The sequence below is a fragment of the Vicugna pacos genome, chromosome 2 (assembly GCF_048564905.1).
Source record: "Vicugna pacos chromosome 2, VicPac4, whole genome shotgun sequence".
NCBI classification, from domain to species: Eukaryota; Metazoa; Chordata; class Mammalia; order Artiodactyla; family Camelidae; genus Vicugna; species Vicugna pacos.
Genome location: NC_132988.1, coordinates 26387664 through 26412006, shown reverse-complemented (window position 1 = coordinate 26412006; position 24343 = coordinate 26387664). Strand labels below are relative to the sequence as shown.

The following is a 24343-nucleotide window of genomic DNA, read 5'->3' as shown; positions in this document are numbered from 1 at the left end:
TACAAATAATATGCAAAAAAAAGTAGCCACTTCAGAAAAGCATAGAAATGCCCAATAAAGACATAAATGTGTTCAAAATTAGTAGTTAATGAGGAAATGCCAGTCATTTCTGAAACAGCTAAAATCAAAGAGACTGAAAATAGAAATGTCAACGAGGATGCAGAACAACTGAAGCTCTTCTGTAGTGTAGGTGAAAGTGTAAGGTGGAAAACTATTTTGGTATGTATGTGTAGCATTTACCTGTAAAGTTACCTACTGTATATAACCCAGCAATTCCACATCTAGATATCTATTAAGTAAAAACATATGTATCCCCCTTAAACATTTTGTCCAGTAGTAATATTTAGAGTGATTTTCTCATAATAGATAAAGACCAGAAACAACCCAAATGCCTATCAACAGGTTTATGAATAATCAATGGTGCTCAGCCGTAAGAAGGAACAACCTATCGATACAAAGAAATGAATAAATTTCTGACAATTTTGTTGAGCAAATGAAATGACAAAATAATATATATATGAATCCATAATATTCAGAATATTAATAATGTATGAATATACATTAATATATAATATACATGAAGTTTTTAGAACAAGCAAGGTGAAGATATAGTGATTTAATTCAGATTGGTGGTTGTCTGGAGTTAGTAATGAATCATAGTGCTGCATGAGAAGAACTTTCTGAGACGATAAAAGTGTTCTCTATTTTGTTTTAGGTGGTAGTTAACTCAGTGTATGTTTGTTGAAAATTAAATGGTAGACTTAAAGTATAGGCATTTTATTGCATGTCAATTATAATTAAAATTTATTTAGAATAAAACAAAACTGTAAACCCAGGAGACTGAATATCAACAGGCTAAAGTAAAACAAAATAGTATAAATAAAATAGATTAAAATGCAGAAAGTCTAAGAGTATAAAATAAAAATTTAATATTTTATTATTAAATCTACTAACATAAAAATTATTATTTAAGTTTATAAAAATGACCTCTTATTTCTGTTTTGTTTATGTGAGGTTTCCTCTTAGAGTATATCCTTTTTCCAGAAAACTGCCTTCATATTTTTTCTCTCTGCCATTTCCATATTGTATACATCTTTATAAAATGGACGTTATTGTATACATCTTTATAAAATGGAAGTTGTTACCAGAGGCTTTATGATCCAGCACTGTGATTTCAGGCAGGGCTACAAACTGAGCCACTGAAACAGGTGGTTGTCTGTCTTATTCTTACTGATATTCAGAGAAACAAATTATATAAATTCCCTTGGTAGTACACTTTTCTGTTTAAACAACCGTTAATGTTAATAAGCTGTTTCTTACAACTAACCTGAAACTCCCTTTCTCAAACATAAGTTTCAAATGCTCTTGTTTTATTCTCAGTAAAGCAAGAGAACAGGTGGCCAGTATCTTCCTTTGAAATACTATTCATACATTTGAAGACAGTTGCTAACAAGACCCCTTATTTGATCTTAAATTTAATCATCCCAATTCACATAATGGAAAAGATGGATGTTATCTCAAGTTCGTCTAGTCTAGTCCCTAACAGTTTAAGGCTTGGAAATGTATCCTGTGTGACGTTCAATTAATATAAATGTTTATGTCAGCAAATATGTTAATATTTGTAACTAATGCGTTTTTGATACTTAGGATTATTTATTCCCATATTAATATCTTAGAGTAATTCAATGATGAAAGAAGTCTATTTAAATTTGCTTATCCAGATATTTTCAAACGTCCTCTTTTACTACTCTCCCTTTTACTGTGACTCACTAATTAATATTCATCAATACAGAACACTATACATATGACATTCTAATTTTTGTCACATTTCTTTAAAGATTAAGAAAACTAAAGTATCTCAAAACAATAACAATTACATAGCTCTTTAAATGTAAAATTTATATATATTTGGGAAATACACTGCTTTATAGATATATCTGTAGAATAATAATCTTAAGAATAACCAGAAACATTCAACAAATACGTAAAAATAATGTTTCACATCTTCAGAAAACCACTGTGGCATAGAGGACAAAATATCTGGAATACAATAAACAAAATAACAAGTCATAAGGGAAGACAATATATTACCAAAAATCAATAGGCAAAATAGAAAGTACAAAGGTACAGAGATAAAGTTAATAGAATTATCAGATTATGACTTCTAAATAAATGCAGTTAAATATTTCAGTAATGAAGTTACCAGATGGAAATTGGGGGTAAACAACAGAAACTGTTAAAATGAATCCAACATAAATTACAAAATTGAAAAGAAAACCTGAAATTAGCATATTTGATGGGTTTAAGAGCAGATTAAACCCACCTGAGAAAGAGAATTAGCAAACTGTATAAAAGAAAATATCTAACCTGGAGTTTGGGAAGACAAAATGATGGGAAAGCCAGAATAACTAAGAAATACAAAATATTTATAAATTCTAATATTCATACAATTGGATCCCCCAAAGAAAAAGAGAGGGAGCATGTAGGCAGAAGTGAATTTGAAAAGAATAAGACATTTTTATAACTGATGAAAGGTTTTAAGTCATTATTTCAAGACTCACTATAAAAGTTAGCAGTATGAAATCACCCCCCACCACTCTGCACACACGTGAACACAAACATGTGTAATGACACTAAGTCACATCATAGCAAACTTTAAAACCCAAGAAACTGAAAATCTTAAAAGCAACCAGAGAGGGGAACAAAGACTATATTCAAAGGAGTAAAAATAAGAATGGTAGCTAATTTCTCAAAGGAAAAATGGAGGCTGGCATAAAATGAGATATAATGAATGTGCTTTAAGGAAATTATTATTAAACAAGAATTGACATTGAGTCAAATGTAATTCAAAAATGAGGATGTTTCCAGACATAGTAAAACAATGAGAATTTATTCAGCAATAGTTAAAACTCTTGTTCAGACAAAAGAAATTATTCCATTTATGTTTATGATGCAGAAAATTTTAACTAGGAAAGGTAAAATTATGTAAATGATAACTATGATGGCATAATTGATTATGACTGTACACAAAAACATATATATGGAAAGGCTAAATTATATATGAAATGAAGACATAAAATGGCAACATATATTGAGAAGGAATAAATAAATATTAAGTGTTCTAATTGACTCATGCATTGTCTAGAAAGTAGAGAAGTAAATTTTTACATAATATTGTAACAAATGAAGGAAGCCTGTTGAAATTTCTAGGGTAAACATTTCTATAGTAGTAAAATAATGTATAATTAATAAGTTAATAGGAATGTAAAATAATTTAAAAATGAGTCTAAATAAAAGATTGAAAAAGCCATCTATCTAGTTTATTATTATGCATTAAATACATTATGTGTACATATTCATGAAGTATATGTAGGTAAAGGCATAGATATAGAATACAACTATATAAAATAAATACCTTGATTGAAAGATAACAATAAGAGATTGGATAAAAACAACTCTGTACTGATTTCAAGAAACAATTATGTGGATACAGAAATTTTGAAGTGAAAAAAATGGAATAAAAACACTAATGAAAAGGAAATTTGAATTCTGTATTGTTAATATATTAATTAATTAAGCTGTAATGGAAATACATTGTTATAGCATAATGATAGAAATTATGAATGAAGCAAATAAGTAATTCCAAATTTGTCTGCATTTAATAATATAGGTTCAAACTATGAAAAGTAAAATCTAACAAATTTAAATGTGAAAAAAAGCCAAAGATTGTGAAATGTTAACATCTTTCAGTAAATGATAAAAAAGCACACAATAAAATTTAGGAATAATATGGAATTTGTGACAAGCACAAATAAAAAAGAACTGAATTTTTTGCTTCTTATTTTTAAATCACAGAGAGTGTTTTCCATAATTAATCAATTGTTGGGCCATAAACCCATTCTCAAATGTTTCAACCTATTTAAATTACTTATTGTATATTTTGGGGTATAGAATTCAAAAACAAAGCTAGAAAAATTCATCTTATTTTGAATTATATAAGCATTTCTAACTAACCTGTGAATCAAAAGGGAATAATAAAATTAATAAGAAAATATTTTAACTGAATGATAATATAAAGTCATAGATTAAAAATTTTAAATTAGGCAAGTACTCTGCGTAGAAGGAATTTACAGTCTTAATTACACACATTAGAGAAAAGCTGAAAATCAGTCATGTAAGTATCTGTCCCAAAAGTTTAGGAAAAGAAACACATAGAAGCCCAAAACAAGTAAAAGAAAAAAAATGAGAGAAATAAAAAACAATAATACATAAATAAAAATAATAAGCAATATTAAAATCAATATGACTAACAAATGAGAAAAATCATAATTCTTTCAATTGATGCAGAAAAATAATGTAATGAAATTCTATATGTATTCATGAGTTAAAAAAAAAAGGCACTGCAAGAAAAAGTTGACTCTTTAATTAAGTGTATCTCCAATTAACCTCAGCCAACATCACATTAAATGAGTAAGTATTGAAAGCCTACTATTACACTTCTGCTTAATATTATTCTGGAGATCTTAAGCAATGAAATGAGGCAAGAAAATATATTTGTATATGTTGCAAAGGATGAATAATCTCATTATTTACAAATGAGGTTATGTATATAGAATATTTTACTTACAGATTAAATGTTAAAATTAAGTGAACTTATGAAGGTTGTAAGATACAAGGTCAGTATGTAAAGTGAAGTGCATTTTCATACATAAGAAGCAAAATTAGAAAATATATTTTTCAATGATTCAGTATAAAGAGCATCAAGACATTAAGCACACAAGAATGCATTTAACAAAAGATGTATGAAAGACATGTTAGAGAAAAATACGAAGAAGTTTTGAGGAAAATTATAGAAAATCTAAATAAATGATGAATCAATCAAATCGTTACATTAGAAGACTCACTACCATAAAGAATGCCAATTCTTCCAATACTACGTATGTGTAAATGCAATGCAGTCCTATTAGACATTCTTACAGGGATTTTCTGAAGACTGGCAAATTAATTTCATATTTGCAAGGAAAACAAAGGACCAAGACTAGTTAAAACTACTCAAGATAATACTGAAGGAGTCAAACAGAAGGTATGGCCCTAACATATAAAGTTTTCCAAGCCAACAACTGGCTTCAAAAATTAATGTTTTAAGATTTTTATTTGAAATTATGAATAATATCATTTTATTTTTTTAATTTATTTTATTACTATAAATATTGGACTTATTTTCATTTGTATGATGGATTTTTTTTTGGATGAAAGCTTATTGAGCATTTAAATCAAATTGATATACTCAGTAAAGATGTTATTTTGGATCATAGAACTCTGAAGTTCAGAGGTACAACAGGCTTCAGGCCTGGCAGACCCATGGTTTAACCATGTAATCAAAGACATAGGTTCTTTCCATCTCTGAGTTTTGTCATCAGTAGTGTTGACTTTATTGCAGCTATCAGTTATGATCTTTTAAAATTTTCCAAGTTATATTATTTGTTTTTTTCCTAATGGGGAGGTTTTTTTCTTAGACTGCTTTAAGTATTCCCTTTTGTAAATATTACAAAATATATTTCCATTTCCTAAATGATGAACAATTAGTTTTTTTAACTAATTTTCTGTAACAAAGTTGAAATGGATATTCAGTACATAAATAATAATTTCTCTAGGAAATATATCTAATTGTGTATACACACATGTTCATATATATAAAATGTGTGTGTATATATATATGTTTACATATAGAGTGTGTTTATATATATATTTGCTATGTACGTCCCAATTGCTCTCTAAAAGTGAATATATAGTTTATACCCTTTCCAGCAAACATTCCCATATCTTTGCCAGCACAGAGTCTGATATTATTAGGCTTTTTAAATTGTTGCCTGTCTAGTAGGTTGGGAATGCCAAATATTGGTTGTTTTGTATTACATTTCTCTGATTCCTACTGAGTTTAATTTGACTTTATGGAAGCATAATACTGTTTCAGATTTACTTTTCTGTGAGTTTCCTGTTCATTTTTACTGTCAATTATATCAGTCAGGGTTCTAACAGAAAATGGATGGTATACTTAAATGAGATAACTGAGGAGTTTAACAAAGAAATATTTTATAAAGATGAGGGTAGTATTCGGGAAATCAACATAAAGTGTTGAAGAACCCTTGGGCTAACAACATCAAGGAACTGTTAATACTGGCTAATCTGATGTAGTGAATGATTTCTAGAACATAGGAAGAGTTGTATTAGGAGATGTCTGCCTTACAGATGATGTGCCTTTTACAGAGGAACGTAGTTAACAGAAGGTGTCCAAGCAGGCAGTGTAGACAGGAAAATAAATATTTTGCCCTCCTCTCCTCATTGCCTTCCAGTCTCTTGCTAATGGATCCCATTGGCCAAACCGAAATGTGGAGTTAGAGAGCAGAGGAGCACCCTGATGCAGTCTATAAAATTCTTTGTCCTGGGATATGGAAAATGATAGAGAAAGATTAAAAAAATGGATGAATGAAGCAATGATGAATATCCTGCAATCTCTTGTATTTGTTTGTTTTGGTCTTTATGTTTTTTAATTTTGAAAAGTAAATTGAGCATAGTAATTCTTTGTGTGATATGTCTTCTCTTATTCTGCATTTATATGTTCTTTTGGATGCTGTTAAAAACTAGTAACTCCAAAAATGTAAGCTTTATGATACAGGAAATTTTGCATTAACTGCTACATTCTTAACATTAGAAGAATTTCTGGAACATGGCAGTTGCTTAATATTTGTTGAATGATTAAATAAGTGAATATTTTACTTTAAATTTTATTATTTCCTTAACCTTTCCCTATGGTGAGATCACTGAGATATTCTTCTATATTTTTATCTAGTAATTAAAAATTTTATTTTTCTTATTTGTATGTTAATCCACTTCAATTCTTTTACTGTACATGTGAGGTAAAGATCCAGTTCTGTTTATATATGTATGTGATATATATGTATGCTTATATATATGTGTATATATATGTTCATATGTGATATTCAATATCCATGTACAATTTACTGATGTATAATGTGTTTTACACCACAAATATCATATACGGCATATAGCAAATAACTAAGTGTACTTATGTGTCTATATCTGACCTATTCTCTGTCTCATTGATTTATAATTTGTAATTTATACCTCTGTCAAAAATTATATTCTTAGTTTTATAATAATTTTCTATCCTTCATTAGATATGTTCTATTCCTGTATTCTTACAATTGCCTTGGTCTTCCATATGAATTTTGGGATCACCTTTTCAAATTCTGTAATAATATCTCACTGATACATTGATGAGATTGGCACTGGATTTATAGGTTGACTGCAAGAGAAATTATGTTCTTAAAATTTTCATTCTAATTATAGACATTCTTTTTGTTCTTTAATAATGCTCTGCAATTTTCTATATTAAGGTCTTGCACAACTTGGGTTGTATTTACTCTTTCATACCTATAAAATCTTTTTCAATATTTAACACTGCAATTCACAAGCATCCCACATAACATCAGGAACAGGACAAAAATGTGCATTGTTATTCTTACTGGATGTCCTAGTCACCGAAATGTGGTAGAAGCCAGATACTAAATTCCATATGAATTTGAAAAGACCTTCAAAATTTGTGGTTGCTTCTGGGTAATGTAGTTATTTATATAGAAACTTCAACATAATCTATGAACCACCAGAAATAGGATAAAAATTAATAACATTACTGAATAAAAATATATAGCACAATATTAATGGTGCCCCTATACACCAGTGATAACCAAGTATTAAAAAAAATAAGGTATAAGAAACCATATACACTATTCTCTTTGTTTTCTATACTAGAGTATGATATAGTGCATTTAAGGGTGCATGTAAGTTTATTCATTTTCTCCTGTGTTAAAGATTTTTCTTTTTGCATACTCAGTTATTTCTTAAGCTCTGGAAATATCTGATACCTATCTCTTTTTAATATTCTGTGTTTTTACTTAGAATCTCTTTTTTTATGTTGTCACTAACTCCTTTTCTTATGCTTATTCTCTCATTATTTTGTTGCTGTTATTTTATGAAAACAAAATTCAGGTCGTTTTCAATTTTCCATCATTATATTAATTCCACTTCCTAGTGTTAAAATTCTCTTCTGGTTACCCCCCAGTGTAGCTTTTAATTTTGGTATTACTTTTGGGGGGAGGAAAGTTCTTTGCAATCATTTTAACCCACACCTTGTTCCATTACATAAATGCCGTTGGTCATTTTGAATGAGTCAAGTAGCATATTAGAACTAATTGCCTTAAATATCGTTCTCTTGTTGGGTTTTTGATTTGTACCTTTAATCTCAATTTTTCTATTTGTATCTTCTCCTATTCTTTTATTCCACAGAATAATGCCACACAATTATAAATCATATTCAATTTCCTACATAAAAAGGTTTACATAATATGTAAACCTATTTCATAGGCCTAGTTCTCTTCTCATTCTTCAGGGAAATCTTTTCAGTCTCTTATATCTTTGCTTTCACAATACTATTTATGTGTGAGTAGTTTGTTTTCTCCTTTACTTATCACAGAACAAGGAGCTTTCAACCTTGAGAGATTGTCTATCCTCATCCAGGATGTCTCTGTTGCCATGGGCCCGTTTGTTACCCACATTTGTGCTGGTGCAATAATCTTTCAGATGTTCACATAAAAGCAGTCTGATAGGTTCATTTCTTTCCCAACATCTGGCAAGTATATAGTTTATGTTGATCTGCCAATGTGAGACAGAATTTAATCTTGGCTCCACTGCCTGTCTCATTAAAAAGCACATCATATATAAACACATAGAAAAACATAGAAAGCGTGTCTGCTTTATGTCATCCAGCTTGCTTAAACACTTTCAGTTTTTGAAAATCACAGTATATCTCACTTTGTAATAACCTTCATGATTCCTTATTGGATCTAGTTGGCTTATCCTAGGAATTTAATTATTATATATTTAAAGTCCTGGGGACAAATAGTTTTCAGAGTTTGTAGTCTAGAGTTCCTAATCTTTCTGATTAAGCTAATGGGTGGAGTCCGATGGTGGAGGTTGAGGTAATAAAGAGAGAGATGATGATTTCATCAATTCTTGTTGGGTAACTTTTTTTTTAGTTTTCATTGGCATAGCATAGAAATTTTCTATTGCTTATTTTTCAGTCTAATTCTTTTAAATATTACAGTTAGTGAAACTATCTCCCAGATTTTGGGAATTGATTGTTTACTACTTCTTTTCAAAGACACCTTATAGAAATTTTATATTTTTCTTTGAATCATGTATTTCCTATTGAGATGTTGAGAAAGGTTATGTCACAGCTGTCGGTTACATGCCATGCTAAATGTATAGTCCTGAGGTTGATTTTATACTGAAATGTTAACACCACTAAGAGTAAAATATTAAGCATAGGAGTAATTCTCTGGGTGGATATTTAGAACCTCTCTCCCCTTCAGTTCTCTCCCTTGTATTTGATTTTCAGATCAGGCACTGGTTATCAACAGTTGTAGTGAATAACCAATCTGAGACTCACTTTGCATAGAGAGTGATAGAAATAGATAAAGATTGACAGAAAGGAAAAGAGAAAGTGACAAAGATGAATAGTAAGAATAATTTACTTGGATATATAAACTATTCATTCTAAAATAATAAGTAGATAGAGGAAACAAAACTATCTTGCTCTACCTGGATCCATGTACTTAATCATTCTAAGTATATTCTGGTGTAAGACTCTAACAATAGGCAGGCATTATTGTTATTATCAGTATTGTTATTTTAACATCAATAGCTGTAATATTTACAATATATCTGATTGTTGGTTAGAAAAGATATTCTGTAATATTGGTCAGAATAAAACCAGCAAAATTTATTAATTTTTAAGGAAAATATTTCAGTATTTTATTTTTTAACCCCAATTTCATAATAGACTACATATTAGATTCTTACAATCTGTTGAACACATAGATTTATGAAAATGTTGGCAATACTGTGATCATTTCTTTTACATGTAGAAAATGTTTGCTTATTCTTAATCTCTAGATTATTTAATATGTTGAGAATATTATTTTTTATTTATTAAACATGTAAATTCAGGATGCTAAAAGTCTGATTTACATGGGTTTTCTAAGTGAGATTAAACAAAGATCATTTATAGTTCAAAATCATGCAATAATCTTATATTCATATTTGAATAACTTTAAAATGAATATTTTAAAATATTCCACAATAAGAATAAATAAATGGAAGTTTATATGTTTCTAACTACTAAAAGCAGTCTTAAGTTGGACTAATTCTTAAATTACAATTAGTTTGAATGTTTTAGTAAACCTATCATTAGATTATCATAGTTATCATAATGATTGAATATGTAAATTAAACTTTTTCTTTTACTTAACAAATTTCTGCTCACAATCATCATGCCAAGACCCATATGTAAATACTGCCTTAGTGTTTATAATTCCTTTTAGAGATTTGTTCATCTCATCTTGGGCTATTTCAAAACATACATATACCCTGATTACACCCTAATTAACAATTTGGGAACATAATACACAAATATGAAATTAATAAGTAAGCATCTACATTTTCCTTTGCTTGTTGGCACTCTATATTATCACTATATATATCATTTTATGTTTTAGAAGTGTAAAAAACTGACACTGATTTAACAAAGTTTTAACATATCCAGTGAATTCTTTTGTGCGCTTATACCAATAAAGTTGTAATATTCAAAAAATATGACAATCAGCATTTATTTCCTCAATTCTATGAATTAATTAAATTGTAACTTTGTGTAAAATGACTGAATTGTTTTCAGAGGAATATTTTTACCTTTGGTGGAAATTTTATTTAATTACCAACAAAAGTATTGCTTATTAAAATTTTATAAGACAAAAGATTAATCTGCATTGGTTTTGAATCATAAATTTCAAATAATTGTCATCATAAAACTGTTATGAAAAATTCATTCCCAGGTGTTTTTATGTACATATTAATTTGCCCAGTTGAACAGCATCTCTGTTGTCATTTTATTATTACTTAAACATGTTTATTTATTTACTTACATTTTATACAATTTTAAAGGCTACTTTTCATTTACAGTTATTATAGAATATTGGCCATACTCCCTGTGTTGATCCTTGAGCTGATCTTACACCCAGCAGTTTGTACCTCCCACTCCCCCTACCCCTAAATGCTCATTATCTCCCTCCCTACTGGTAATCAGTAGTTTGTTCTCTTTATCTGTGAGTCTGCTTTTTTTTGTTGTTATATTCATTAGTTTGTTGTATATTTCAGATTCCACGTATAAGTGATACCATACAGTATTTGTCTCTCTCTGACTTATTTCACTTAGCACAATGTGTTCCAAGTCCATCAGTGTTGCTGCAAATGGTAAATTTTTGTTCTTTTTTATGGCCAAGTGGTGTTCCATTGTGTGTGTGTGTGTGTGTGTGTGTGTGTGTGTGTGTGTGTGTGTGTGTGTATACTTCTTTATCCATTCATCGGTTAATGAATACTTAACAATTGTAAATAATGCTACTTGTCATTTGTAAGTAATGCTGTCTAGGCAATTGTAAATAATGCTGCCATGAACAATGGTCTGTATACATCTTTTTGAATTAGTCTTTTGGGGTTTCTTTGGATATGTACCTAGGAGTAGAATTGCTGGGTCATATGGTAGCTCTGTTTCTTTCTTTCTTTTTTTTTTTTTTTTTTTTTTTGAGAAACTCCCATAGTGTTTCACACAGTGCTGCACCAATTTACATTCCCACCAACAGTATACAAGGGTTCCCTTTTCTCCACATCCTTACTAACTTTTGTTATTTATGTTCTTTTTGATGATAGCCATTCTGATAGGTATGAGGTGACGTCTCATTGTATTTTTGATTTGCATTTCCCTGATGACTAGAGATGTTGAGCATCTTTTCACGCACCTGTTGGCCATATGTATTTCCTCTTTAGAAAAATGTCTAGTAAATTCTGCCAATTTTTTAATCAGTTTTTTTGGCTTTGTTTTTGTTTTGATGTTGAGTTTTATAAGCAATTTATATATTTTGTATATTAATCCCTTATTGGTCATATCATTTGCAAATATTTTCTCCAATTCAATAGGTTGTCTTGTTTTGTCAGTGGTTTCCTTTGCTGTGCAAAAGTTCTTAAATTTAATTAGGTCCCATTTGCTTATTTTTGCTTTTATTTCCCTTGCTTTAGATGAGGGATACAAAAAATATTGCTTTGATTTATGTCAAAGAGTATTCTGCATATGTTTTCCTCTTCAGAGTTTTATCGTATCCGGTCTTACTTTAGTCCTTTTATTCATTTTGAGTTTATTTTTTGTATATGGTGTTAGAGATTGTTCTAATTTCATTCTTTACATGTAGCTGTCCTGTTTTCCCAGGACCACTTATTGAAGCAACAACTCTCTGCAATACAACCATCTACGAAAATGACTGAAACCTACCAGAAAAGATCTACAACTAAAGACATAAAGAAGACATCACAATTAGACAGGTAGGAGAGACGGACTTATGATATAATTAAATCCCATACCCCCACGTGGTCAATCCATAAACTAGAGAATAACTATATTGTCTCAGAGCATTTGGCTTTGAAGGCCAGCAGGGCTTAATTTCAGGAGCTCCTCAGGACTAGGAAGAATAAAGACTTCACTCTTAAGTAGTAGATGCAATGTTTATTTTTGCTCTTTTATTAAAAATTGATGATATAATTTTGGAGTACATTTTAATAGAAAGAGAATGGTGCCAATTTTAACAACATATTCACTGCTTATTTTGTATCAAGTAATATCAGATATTTAGGGTCACTTCATTTTTAGCTATCACGAATCCAAAAATGTGTGGTGTCTTTTTGAGATGATATGAAGACAGACTATTTTTCTTTTTTCTTTATATCTTCCTTTTTTATTACTTACATTTTTTTGCCCCTATTTAAAGAGGAAATCAAATTGGGAATTAAAGCAATATCGGACTTTAACCAAAAGTGTTTCATAGTCCACTCTGAACTAAAATGTCTTTAAAAACAATTTCAAAAGCAGCCCAGATTCTTGTAGCTTTTTTTTACAACCTCTCTAGCTGATTGCAGCATAGACATTTTCCCTTTTTTTGTTTGCTGCATATTATGAACTCATATAATATCCTAATGAAATTGTTTTACATTCCATTCTTAAACATATTTTTATTAGGTTGTATGAATACATTAGTTATGTCGAGAACAGAAAAGAAAAATCAATGGTTTTACTTGGTACATATGTGTATCTGAACACACAGATGTAGTCCAGATTAAGGCGAGAAAGACAGAGACAGAGAGAGGGAGGAAGAGAGGAGGAGGAGGAGGAGGGAGATAGATAGAGAGAAAAAGAGAATTGTTCAAAGTATATAAAACCAGTAGAGGTTAAATTGACACTGAACATCCTGAGTTTTGAAAAACAATGTTGGTGTAACATAAAGCATATATATTAATGTCAAAATAAGTACATTATGGAAGTAAATATATTCAATAACTTTCTACCTAGCCTTGAAGTAAAAACAGAATTATTCTATATTTTCCATGAATGTGTATTATAGTTTGCATTTTGCAACCCTTGATGCTTGAGTTCAATAGAGAATTTAGACAGTAAGAGCTAACTTTATTTTTGAAAGTTGAAATTAGAATACTTTTATTTTACCAAAGGTGGCTTGATAATTTCTTAATATTTTCTTAATCATTTCATTTTCTCTGGTGATTGTATGACTATAGAAATATTTCACTGTAATATGTTTTTGGCTTAATCTGATCAAATAATATACTCAAAATGTTTTATTAATATATTTATTTCATAATACTTGCAAGTGAAATTAAATATATAAGCCAGAAAAAAGTAATGTTCAGTTTTTATGACTTCTAACCATTTGTTTTTAATAATTAGTATTTTGAAATCATAAGTTCTCAATGAAATTTTACCCAGAAAAATATTGTGTATTCTTCAGAAATGATCAGTAAAAAGTATGTATCAAAATAAATCATTTTGGGTCAAAAAATTGAAAACGGAATGTATGTTATTTTAAAAAATAGGTCAACTTATGTTCCTCTAAAATATATTTTGAGGCTATTGTATCCTATGATTCCAATTTTTAAAGTGTAAAATAATATATACTATCTTGTGTGTTTGATAGACTTTATAGGAAACACAATAAAATGATGATCATTAAAATTATAGAAATAATAATGATAATAATATGATAATAATGAAGTATTTGACCAGTTAGTAGTAGGTAAGTAACCTACATAGAAATAAGCATCCACATTTGTCTCTTTATAAATCAAGGCTATCTGATCTTATTAGCTCCATATGGAATAGAAGAGCCAAATATGACCTTCATGCTTTTAGGAACTATAATTTTGGAGAAATCTGAAATTCAAATTAGTAAGAGAGCAGTAAATGGAACTTAGGAGAATATAACATTCTAAGACAACAGAAATATTTTAACCAAGTGAAAGCCAAGTTGATTTAGCTATTTGACTAAAGCTTAAATAAATAATAACTTCTTAATTGTTAAGTCCATTCTGTTTTAAAGCTGAGATAGGACAACAGTTTCCTACCAGTTAATATTTTCTTTTTGGTTAAAATTAATTTGTAGTGTTTAATGTGAAAACATAATGACCAGAAAGCCTGCTGAGTTTAAAAGAATAATTATCCAAAGAAACACTATTGTAATATTATTAAGCACTAAAAAGAAATGAACTATCAAGCCATGAAAGACATGGAGGAAACTGAAATGCATGTTACTAAATAAAAGAAGCCAACCTGAAAAGGTGCATATTGTATGACATTCGGGAAAAGGCAGTAAAAAAATTACTGGTTGCCAGGAGTTGGGAGGGGAGAAGTGAATAGATGGGCACAGAGGATTTTTAGGGCAGTGAAGCAACTCTGAAGGATACTGTAATGGTGGACACACATCTTATACATTTGTTCAAACCCACCGAATGCACAGTACCAAGAGTGAACTCTAATGTCAGTGGTAGTCTTTGGGTGATGATATATCAATGTGGGTTCACTTATTGCAACAGATGTGACATTCTGGGGCAGAAAGTTGATAGTCGGGGAGGCTATGCATGTGTAGGGTCAGGAGTATATGAAAAATCTCTGTACCTTCTGCTCAATTTTGCTATGACCCTAAAACTGCTCTAAAGGATAATACCTATTTTTAAAAAAAGAGAGACAGAGAGAGAACATGGCAGTCCTAGGAAGTGGTGTAAGACACTGATGGGTTGCTACTCTGAAAGAGGCTGACAGTGATAACAAAGAACTAAACTACAGAAGTAATAATCTAAGAAAAAGGGGAAAATCATCATCATGTTTGATTTTCCCTTTTCTGATCTTATACAATAGGTATTTGTGTTTAGAAAGTACTAGGTGAAAATAGAAATTTAGAAGTATATATATGCAAAAATTAGTTTTAGCTCTGCTTTAATTATTTGCATTACTGTAATATTTTTGATACTATTTTGTACATACTATAAATTTTGAGTCTTCTAGAGTTTACCTAGAAAGAGAAGATTTTTAGTACTAGGGAGGAAAAGTAATGGGCTGAGAGTCAAGAAGACAGAATTATACTTCCAGCTCCATTATTTACAAATTTTTATAGCCTTGGCTGCTTCACTCAGTGTTTCTTACTAAGTTTTTTCATTTTTTCATAATATATGCATAATAAACCTATACTATGAATTTTACCATATTATGAGGATCATAAATTGGTACTAAATGATGTATATGTTTGTAATTGTGTAACTATATACATGCAAGGATTTGGTTACAATAAGGAGGTTTTGAAAGTAGCTTCATTGCTATGGTGGTTTAATTACATTAAGTATATCTGGACATTTACTACAATCTTCTTCCTCCACATAGGACTGTTCTGGGTATACATTTAGCATGTCTGTTGTAAGCTTTTCAAATTTTATAAAAAGGTCAATAGTATAGTCCATCTGCTTAATGATCAGTAGTTTTAATCAGAAACAAAACATATCCATTCCAGATTTATACTCCAGAATCCATTCATTCTTTAATGAATATTAATTGAGTGTCAATTATATACAAAATAACACGTTAATCATTGGAGATACTTCAGAAGACAGTGTTAATATCTCATCCCAATAACCATATTTAAGAATATGTTTTCCTGGAAATCTATTTTGCAAAAATCACAATTTTTTTCCTCAATATAATTTATATTTCTCTGTTTATTTGTGAAGCTGAGTATCTTTTTGTGCTTTATCATTTTTGATTGTCTTCTTGTGTACACTTCATATTAGTAATATTTTCCAAATTTCTGTAGGATCATTTGTCTTTTGATTTTTTAGGAGTCCTTTGTTGTTTGAGGTTATGTACCTTTACTTTATATACTCAAAGTTTTTTGCTATCCATGTACTCGTTTATTGATTGTGAGTTTTATGTGGATGATGAAAATCTACATCTGAATCTACAAGATTCATTCACTAGTTAATTGATTCTAATTAATATAGAAGAAAGAGTTTCTGTATGTAGAAACGGGAGATTGAAAAGGGGACAAAATAAATAACTGGAAAAGAAAGTTTGCTATTTTCTCTGCTCTTTCCTGTAATTTCCATGTTGATAAAACCATTAGAAAGGAATATTTATAAAGTGAGATTTGAGGGATGCACCCTTGAGAATTTTCCTTTAATTTAGGGGCTGATTCTAGAAACAAGGGATAGAAATATGTTCTTTTCTAGATTTTTAAAAACTGAGCTGAGATGTAAAACTAGGACCACCTAAGTCCATATCAAAAGATCTCAATAGTATGCAAGGCAGTTTCCTTCAGTTACATCATAGTTTTACTCTAATTGTGAGCTAAGTCACAGAAATTATTGGAAATATCAAGTATGGGAGAAATGGTAATGAAAAGTATTACATTGCATGTTTGCTGAATTATGTGTTTGTGTCTAGTTTTTGTTTTTGTTTTTGTTTGATTGATTGATTGATTTTTGTTAGGTAGTGAATAATTAACCTTACCTTGCAGGAGATCTGGCCTTTTCCCTCAGGCTGATCTCTAGGCCATTGGACATTCCTTCCCGATAGGTTAGCCTTTATTTGCCTGGGGGCTTTGGCCAACAGACAGTTCAACAGTGTGTTTCATGATTGGGGCTCTGGGCCACATGGTATTAGTTTTGTCCCCAAAAGAGACTAGAAAATAATAGTTTTAACCCAGTCTCCAGAGGGACTGAAGGCTAAGAGTCAGTCACAAGGGTAGTATGTGATTGAGCCCAGTAAAAACTTTGTACACTAGAGTGGAACACTTCCCTGGTTACCAAGACTCCATGTGTATTGTCTGGCATTGATGCTGGGATTTTAATGCATTCATAACTACATGAGTTGGGAAGCTTGTGTTTGGTACATTTGCTGGACTGTGCCCTATGCACTTCTTCCCTTGGCTGATTTTAGTCTATATCTTTTCCTTGTATGTAATAAGCTGTAAACATAAGTATGTTAGCTTTAACTGAGTTCTATGAGTCCTTCTAGTGAATTATCAAACCCAAAGGTAGCTTTGTAAACCCTGCCCCTCAAACTTGCAATTGGTATCAGAAATGAGGAAGTTTTGTGTGTACTGTTTGCTGCAAACTGAAGTTGCCCTAAAACTTTGTAGTTGGCCATAACTTACATATTTTTATATGTCTTGCTAATATGTTATATTGTCAAAAAGATGCTTGGAATTTAAACACAACAGCAAATAAATAAATATTTGAAAGTGCCCTTTAAACATCCTATTCAAAAATTTTGTCAAATGTGTATTCCATCTTTAGCTCTGTAGCCAGGGCTGAGTCAGAACAAAAGTGAAATTGCAAAAAACAAAACAAAACAAAACCCAACAACAACTATCGTACCTGGCAGGAAAACTGGGAAGTGCACATCTGTTCCTGAGAATTAATATTCCCTTATCACAGAAGAGAACCACCTTAGGTTATTTGTTATAGCTACCATAAAGTAAAATACCAAAGTAAAACAGAAGTCTAAGGTATAGTCAAGTGGCTGTGGGCCTCCAAAACACTAAAGAATGTAGTCACTTAAATGTATGAAAAATAAGGATAAACATTTTTGATCAAAAGTCAAGTGGCACTACTGTTGTCAGGGCTTGGTATAATATAAATTCTTATAAATCAAAACATAAGCAACGGTATTTATTAAATATATCAATTTTTTCATTATTTAATTCATCAGAAGGAAATTTTATATTATTTTACATTACAGTATCTTCAACATTTATATTAAATATCATAAATTTATGTTTCATGATACTAGAGAAAAGATGCACATACTTCACTAATTGTTAGACATCGCTGAGGTTATGATGGAATTAAACTCACAAAAGAGCTTTATATCTCAAACTGATGTTCTAGGTTGAAATGAAAACAACGCTGCTCCTTTTTTTCTAGGACAGATGAGCTAGGAGAGTTCTGAATAAAAACAATGACAAGTTATGTATTATAAAATAAAATATGTAAGAGGTGAATTTCGTAAATATTGCCTCTATAATTAGGAGATCACTGTGTTGTTAACTTGTACATTGGATGACTATTTAATAGGATCAAATAAATTCCTAACAGTTTTCCTGATCTCTCACCAGGTCATTCTCAAAACAGTTTAGTTTAAAATAAATAGCCAGCATCTGTAGTCTCTGTAAAAATAACCAGTACTCTTTTCAAATACATTTCAGAACTGTATTTTGACTTGTTATGCTAGTGGTATTTTCACATGGGATCAAGGCTGAGAGAGAAAAACTCATTGAATAGGATCTGAGCAGTCAGGAAAGTTTAAATTGCTAATTTATGTATGTATATGTTTTCTTTCCTTTGGAAAGAAATATTCATTTTTGGAAATAATAATAGTAAGAACATAACGATGGTAACATTCAGATATTATGTTAAAATAATTTTCATTAACTTTAATTTATTGCAATGTAATACCAGGTGACTGAGGATATATATGAAAAAAGCAACATTTGATAGTTGATAGTTATAATTTCAGGTTAATTATTTTAAATGTTTAATTGCCATCAGATCTGATTTCTTTTCACATAGTAGCAGCTCTTCTTTTTAATTATGAAGTATCAGCATTTTAACACTGTAAAAGTATGAAATACTAAAAATATAATTAAATTATATGGGGGTTTGTATATTAAATTTAAAAATTGTACTGTATCATAGTTTTCTTTAGTTTAAAAATAAATATTTAAGGCATTAGTATCTTCTCTTTCACATCATATTTATTAATTTTATTTTAATGTATTTTTAACATATAGTGTATGTGATTTATAAATTTTAAAACAGAGGAGAACAAGCATCAAGGGAAATAAAATTATCCCCAAAACTACTGATTAAAGATAACTATTGTCCAATAATTGGAGTGTGATTTAAATTTTTTCCCGATGATTTTGTAACTCAGTCTTATTGATCTCTACCTCTCTGTCTCTATTCAAGACATAAGCTAGTATTTAGAAGTTTAATATTATGTTTTTAATTGTAGATTAGACAAATTAAAATACGCTATTCAGAATGCCTTATTAAGTTATTGAAGTGTATTTCATATCATCACATGTACTTCTATGGAATAGTTATTCAACCTGCTTAATATTCCTCAGTATGGATCAGATATAGTTCAATGCAGTTTTTACAGTTTTCTGTTGCATATCATTTCTGTTGGATCTTTTAAAAAGAACTTCACTGAAGAGCTCTATAAGAATAGTTTCAGTAGCAATACAGGAGGCAGATGGCAGAGAATGGAATGATCAGAGAGCCAGTGAATGTCCCTGATTGTGTGATTGCTTGACAAGGTTGAGAAAATGTAATATTTTAGTGGAACCTCTTTTAAAATGATTATTATCTCCCTTTCCTACAATTGGCCTAAAATTTATGCTCAGAAATGTAACTGAGTTTACCTGTATTTTGTGTGATCCATCTTTTGAATATTTTGTAGATATAATATGAAAAGGCTTAAAGGTTTTAAATTATTTGTAAGTCTCTTTATTGTATAGAATAAAGTATGTATATCATATTTAAAAAGCATCAGTTTACATGATAAATTTATAGTCACAATGAGTTATAGATGACATGTCTAGATTAATATTTATGTACCAGCATATGCAAATTTCCCAATTGCTTTAATTTTAAAGTTATATAATCAAAGTTAGCTCATGGAACATGTCTATTGTCAGCACCACTTGGGCCAGGGGTGTTGTTGATGGACAGAACAGTTCACATGAAATCAACAAGTATGCATCATCATTATTTAGTGTCATTTTCAACTAAGTGATTACATTAAAATAGGAAAAGTTATATAAAATAAATAAAAATGTAGACACTGTCATAGTAAGAACACATCACTGAATTCATTTCCAGAATCCTAGATTATATTTTTATTTTTGCCACTGATGCTTTGCAATGTATAATATAAATATTTGGGGGAGTTTTTATTTTTCATTTCATAAAAAGTTTAAAATTAAGTATTACTTTAACAATTTTTTTTAAAAAGGAAATTGTATTTTTAAACTTAGATCTCATTTGTTAGAAGCTATATTCTGGAATTAAAAACCAATTCAAATCAGAGAAGAGTTAACATTGCCCATAGGAATGGAAATCAACCTGGGAAGTTGACTCACTAATTATTTAGCAGACTTGAATGAATCAGTATCCAAAAGGATTACTGGCCAAAAGCCTGCCCTGGGGTTGAAACAGGTGTTGTTTCATCAGGATTCAGTATGGCTGCTATTTCAAGGAGGAATTCAAAAAGACAACCCTGGGAAAGAAAATCCCATCTATGTGACATGAAAAGCATGACTCCTAAACTAGACTGTATGCTTTCTTCCTCTCAGTCATTTCCTAGACTTCTTTCTGTCTCAAATAGATCCCTTACCAATTCCAAAGCAGCTGGCATAATTCTTCTCCTGAAAATGGCAATGGCAATCTCGCAGCAAATCTCAGGCACACAGGTGTTCAAAGGAATCCGAGATGTAGCTAGACAGAAGCCAAACTTCAGGTAAAATCACCCATAAAGATTGTAACTATGAGGCCAAAAATTGCCTACTAATCTTCCTTCCAAAGGTTTGTGGCTCACAGCTACACTTAAGAACCTTCCTTCTTAAAATGAGTCACCATTAAGTTCCTCTGCAACTGTTTGGGAGATTGTTTTGGTTGGAATTAGAGGGGTATAATGACTGCATTGCTCATTGCCTCTGTGTATAACACCTGCAAGTTCTTTAGTCCTTATTATCTCTCAAACAGTTTCAATGACTCTGAATACCATGCTTAGTGAGTAGGAGTAAGGAAAGCTGTCTATTGTTCATGATGTTAATTATTACAAGTTGTCACTCAATCTTGACAGCAGATTTTTTTCCTTGCTCATTTCTGTGGGCAAGAAGCTACAGAAACTCTGCTTTGAAAAACGAAAAGAAGAAACTTGCGGTCTTGAGGACCACTTCCTTATCTGCTCTAGTGATGTAACATGTCCAGGAAAGCTAATTTTGTTGTTGTTGTTTACAGTTTAAATAACCACATAAACTAGCCCATAGCTTGGCCTTTTAGCTCATGAATTAGGACACACATGAACCACATATTAAAGAAATCAGTTTACATGAAGTTTGACAAAAAGTTAAATCAAAAGGGGTCTGTTTTCCGAACTATGGAGTAATAAACCTGCGAATTCTCCTGTTCGTAACTTTGTTCCCCCTGGAATCCTAATTTTTCTTGATGCTTGTAAATAATTCTGACCAAATGGAAGTTGTGTTCATCTTTTCTGTGCTTTTCATTTCCAATTCTACTATCTTTGGTCATCCTATTTTTAAATACCTAATCATAGAGGTTATCATTCCTAACAGTGTCCCTGATTCTGAACTGTTCAAGAGTTTTGCCTAATCTCAGTCAAAGTGACACCAACTTTTGCAGCAGATATTTTATATCACAGATGAGAATTTGAGGTAACTAGTTTTAGATGTACCCTAATTTGTAGAAGTAACTGACCTATGTAGCAGCTCATGGACTAAGATGGTGATGTGCTTCTTATAGAAAACATCCATCTAGGGACGGATCCAGGTATGTGAAATAGCAAAGCCCATGAGTGATCTTATCTCTCAGACTGTTCACTTCAATGATGCTTTTGGAGGGTGTAGATATTAGCCAAGAATAGCAAGCAGCAATAGCAGAATTTGAGACTACCTTTATACTGATTATACCCAGGTATCAAATGTATCTTGTATTTTCCCTTTAATTTGTAAAATACATTCCCTTTCAGCAAAGAAACTAGCATTGTTTCCTCATATAGCAAGAATAATGCTGGGGCTAAAAATCCTAAATCAATTTTCCCGATAAAAAGATGGGAGCTGGTCTCATTCCAGAGTACACAAGAAGAGTCTAATACACTAAAACTGTCTGTTTTTTTTTTAAAAGAAGTTACCAGCAAATTTTCACTAATTTATTACAGTAGTTTGCAGTAGTTAAGTGCTTCCACAGAGTCTTCACGTGCTTTTTAGCTAGTCTTTGACTGACCTTTAGAATAGCTTAGTCAGGTTTAGCCTTAAAGCAATTAATCTCAGCACTCCTGTCACCGGGTAGTTGATATGAGCAATTGGGGACTGCCTCCCATGCTGCTAGGTAGATCACCAACCCAAATGAAGGTAGGCATTGATACATAAATTAAAGACTTTTATGACTCCTAAACTATATTGTGACTTTTTACTGAAATCTTGGATGGAACATTATAAGGCAAATTTGTTCCTGTATTTATAACTTTCATAAGATATTCCACTGAAATTAGATTTCTGGGCTAATTATACATGAAAAATATTCTTAAATGTTTGCATGCCAGTCATGCATTTATATATACCCCTGCTGTTTTAAAAATAAAACTAAGTTCAGTTACTTTCAAATCAGAGAATACTTGAGATTGAAAAAATACAGCAACAACTTAAGGGCTGGCGAACAGTCTAGAAAACTGAGATATGAACTAGTGTATGATTTTAGATTTGGTGTGAAATATTATACTTTGTGAATGGTATATATGAAAACCTTGATACTAAAGGAGAATTAATCCATAACAGCTCTATTCCCAATTCCTTCCTTTCTTTTGCTCTTTAACAAATGTTTGCAGTGTCCACTATTACAGGTAGATGCAACTGTTCAAGTATGCTATATGCATTGTAAATATAAATTAATTATTTTTAACTAAGTTTAAGAGGAAATTTTCCATAAAAGGCTGTAAAAAAAAAAACAAACAAAACACTTCCATAGACATTGTTACCCAGATAGGTGTATTTTAGGAAAACTCTCTAAGCGTATTTGTATTTAATTAAAAACACGTAATGTTTCCATTAAGTACATACAGAAAATAATTTATACTGTTTTGAAGAAGGCTATGTACCATTTTTTCTACATGTTTTTCTCAGCAAAAAGGAGTTGATACGCACCTTGGCCTGAAACTGCCTTCATAATGACAATATAAATGATGTGTTCTGAATCATAATCAAGTACAGTCAGGCTTTATTCAGTAACCCAAACAACTAATTATATGCCATGCTAGATAAATCAGTGTAAATATAACAGAAGCTAGAAACAGCTGGGCGGATGTCTAGGGATTTTGAAGCTTTCCTTTTTTTGCGAATCAAGTCAGCATACATGGACAGGTTTTTTCAAAGGATTTGAGAATCTTGGAAAAGTCTCTTTATGAGATAATGTAAATACAATAGATTACTTTTTTAATATAGCAATATAAATTTGTGACATAGAAATTAAGAAAATAAATAAAATTCTTAAAAATTAATAAAATCAGCAGCATACAAAGACAGACAGCTACTGTAAGCATTATGTGTCTCACTCTGGGTTACTTCTATCCCATGGTATAAACTTTATTGTTTTATTTGTCACCAATTGCATAACTGTTTCTTTCCTTGATTATCTCTTTAGTTGCTTGACCATTGTCCCTACCAGAATCTGGTTTATCATTTATTAACCTTGTGCCCAGAATCTTTAACTCTCATTTTGGCATATGTATGTTTTAAATTAATAAACATTTAAGTGGACATTTCTTTTTAATTGCGAGGAGAGTAAAATTAGCACTTTAATTATTCCCCCTTCCTGAAACACACTTATTGCTTGGATTAAATTAATTTCTTTAAACTTTAGATTTTCATTTCCTGATTCTATTCTATAGGTCTAGAATGGAAAAATAAAATAACTTTGAGTACTGTGAGTTGATGAGTAGACTGAGCATGGATATAGGAAATGCAAGCTGGGTTTAAAATGAGGACACAACAGGCAAGGGAGAAATACATGCTTCACCCAAAGA

At 30.6% G+C, this 24343-nt stretch overlaps 1 long non-coding RNA gene across 2 annotated transcripts in view; it reads left to right on the top strand.

The window, feature by feature from the left end:
- The window catches only part of LOC140700031 (uncharacterized), a 154414-nt gene that overhangs the window by 93100 nt on the left and 36971 nt on the right, over positions 1-24343 (top strand). For both annotated transcript variants that reach the window (XR_012078241.1, XR_012078239.1), the window contains exon 3: positions 12395-12507. This is a non-coding gene — a long non-coding RNA (uncharacterized lncRNA). The remainder of the gene's footprint in view (positions 1-12394; positions 12508-24343) is intronic.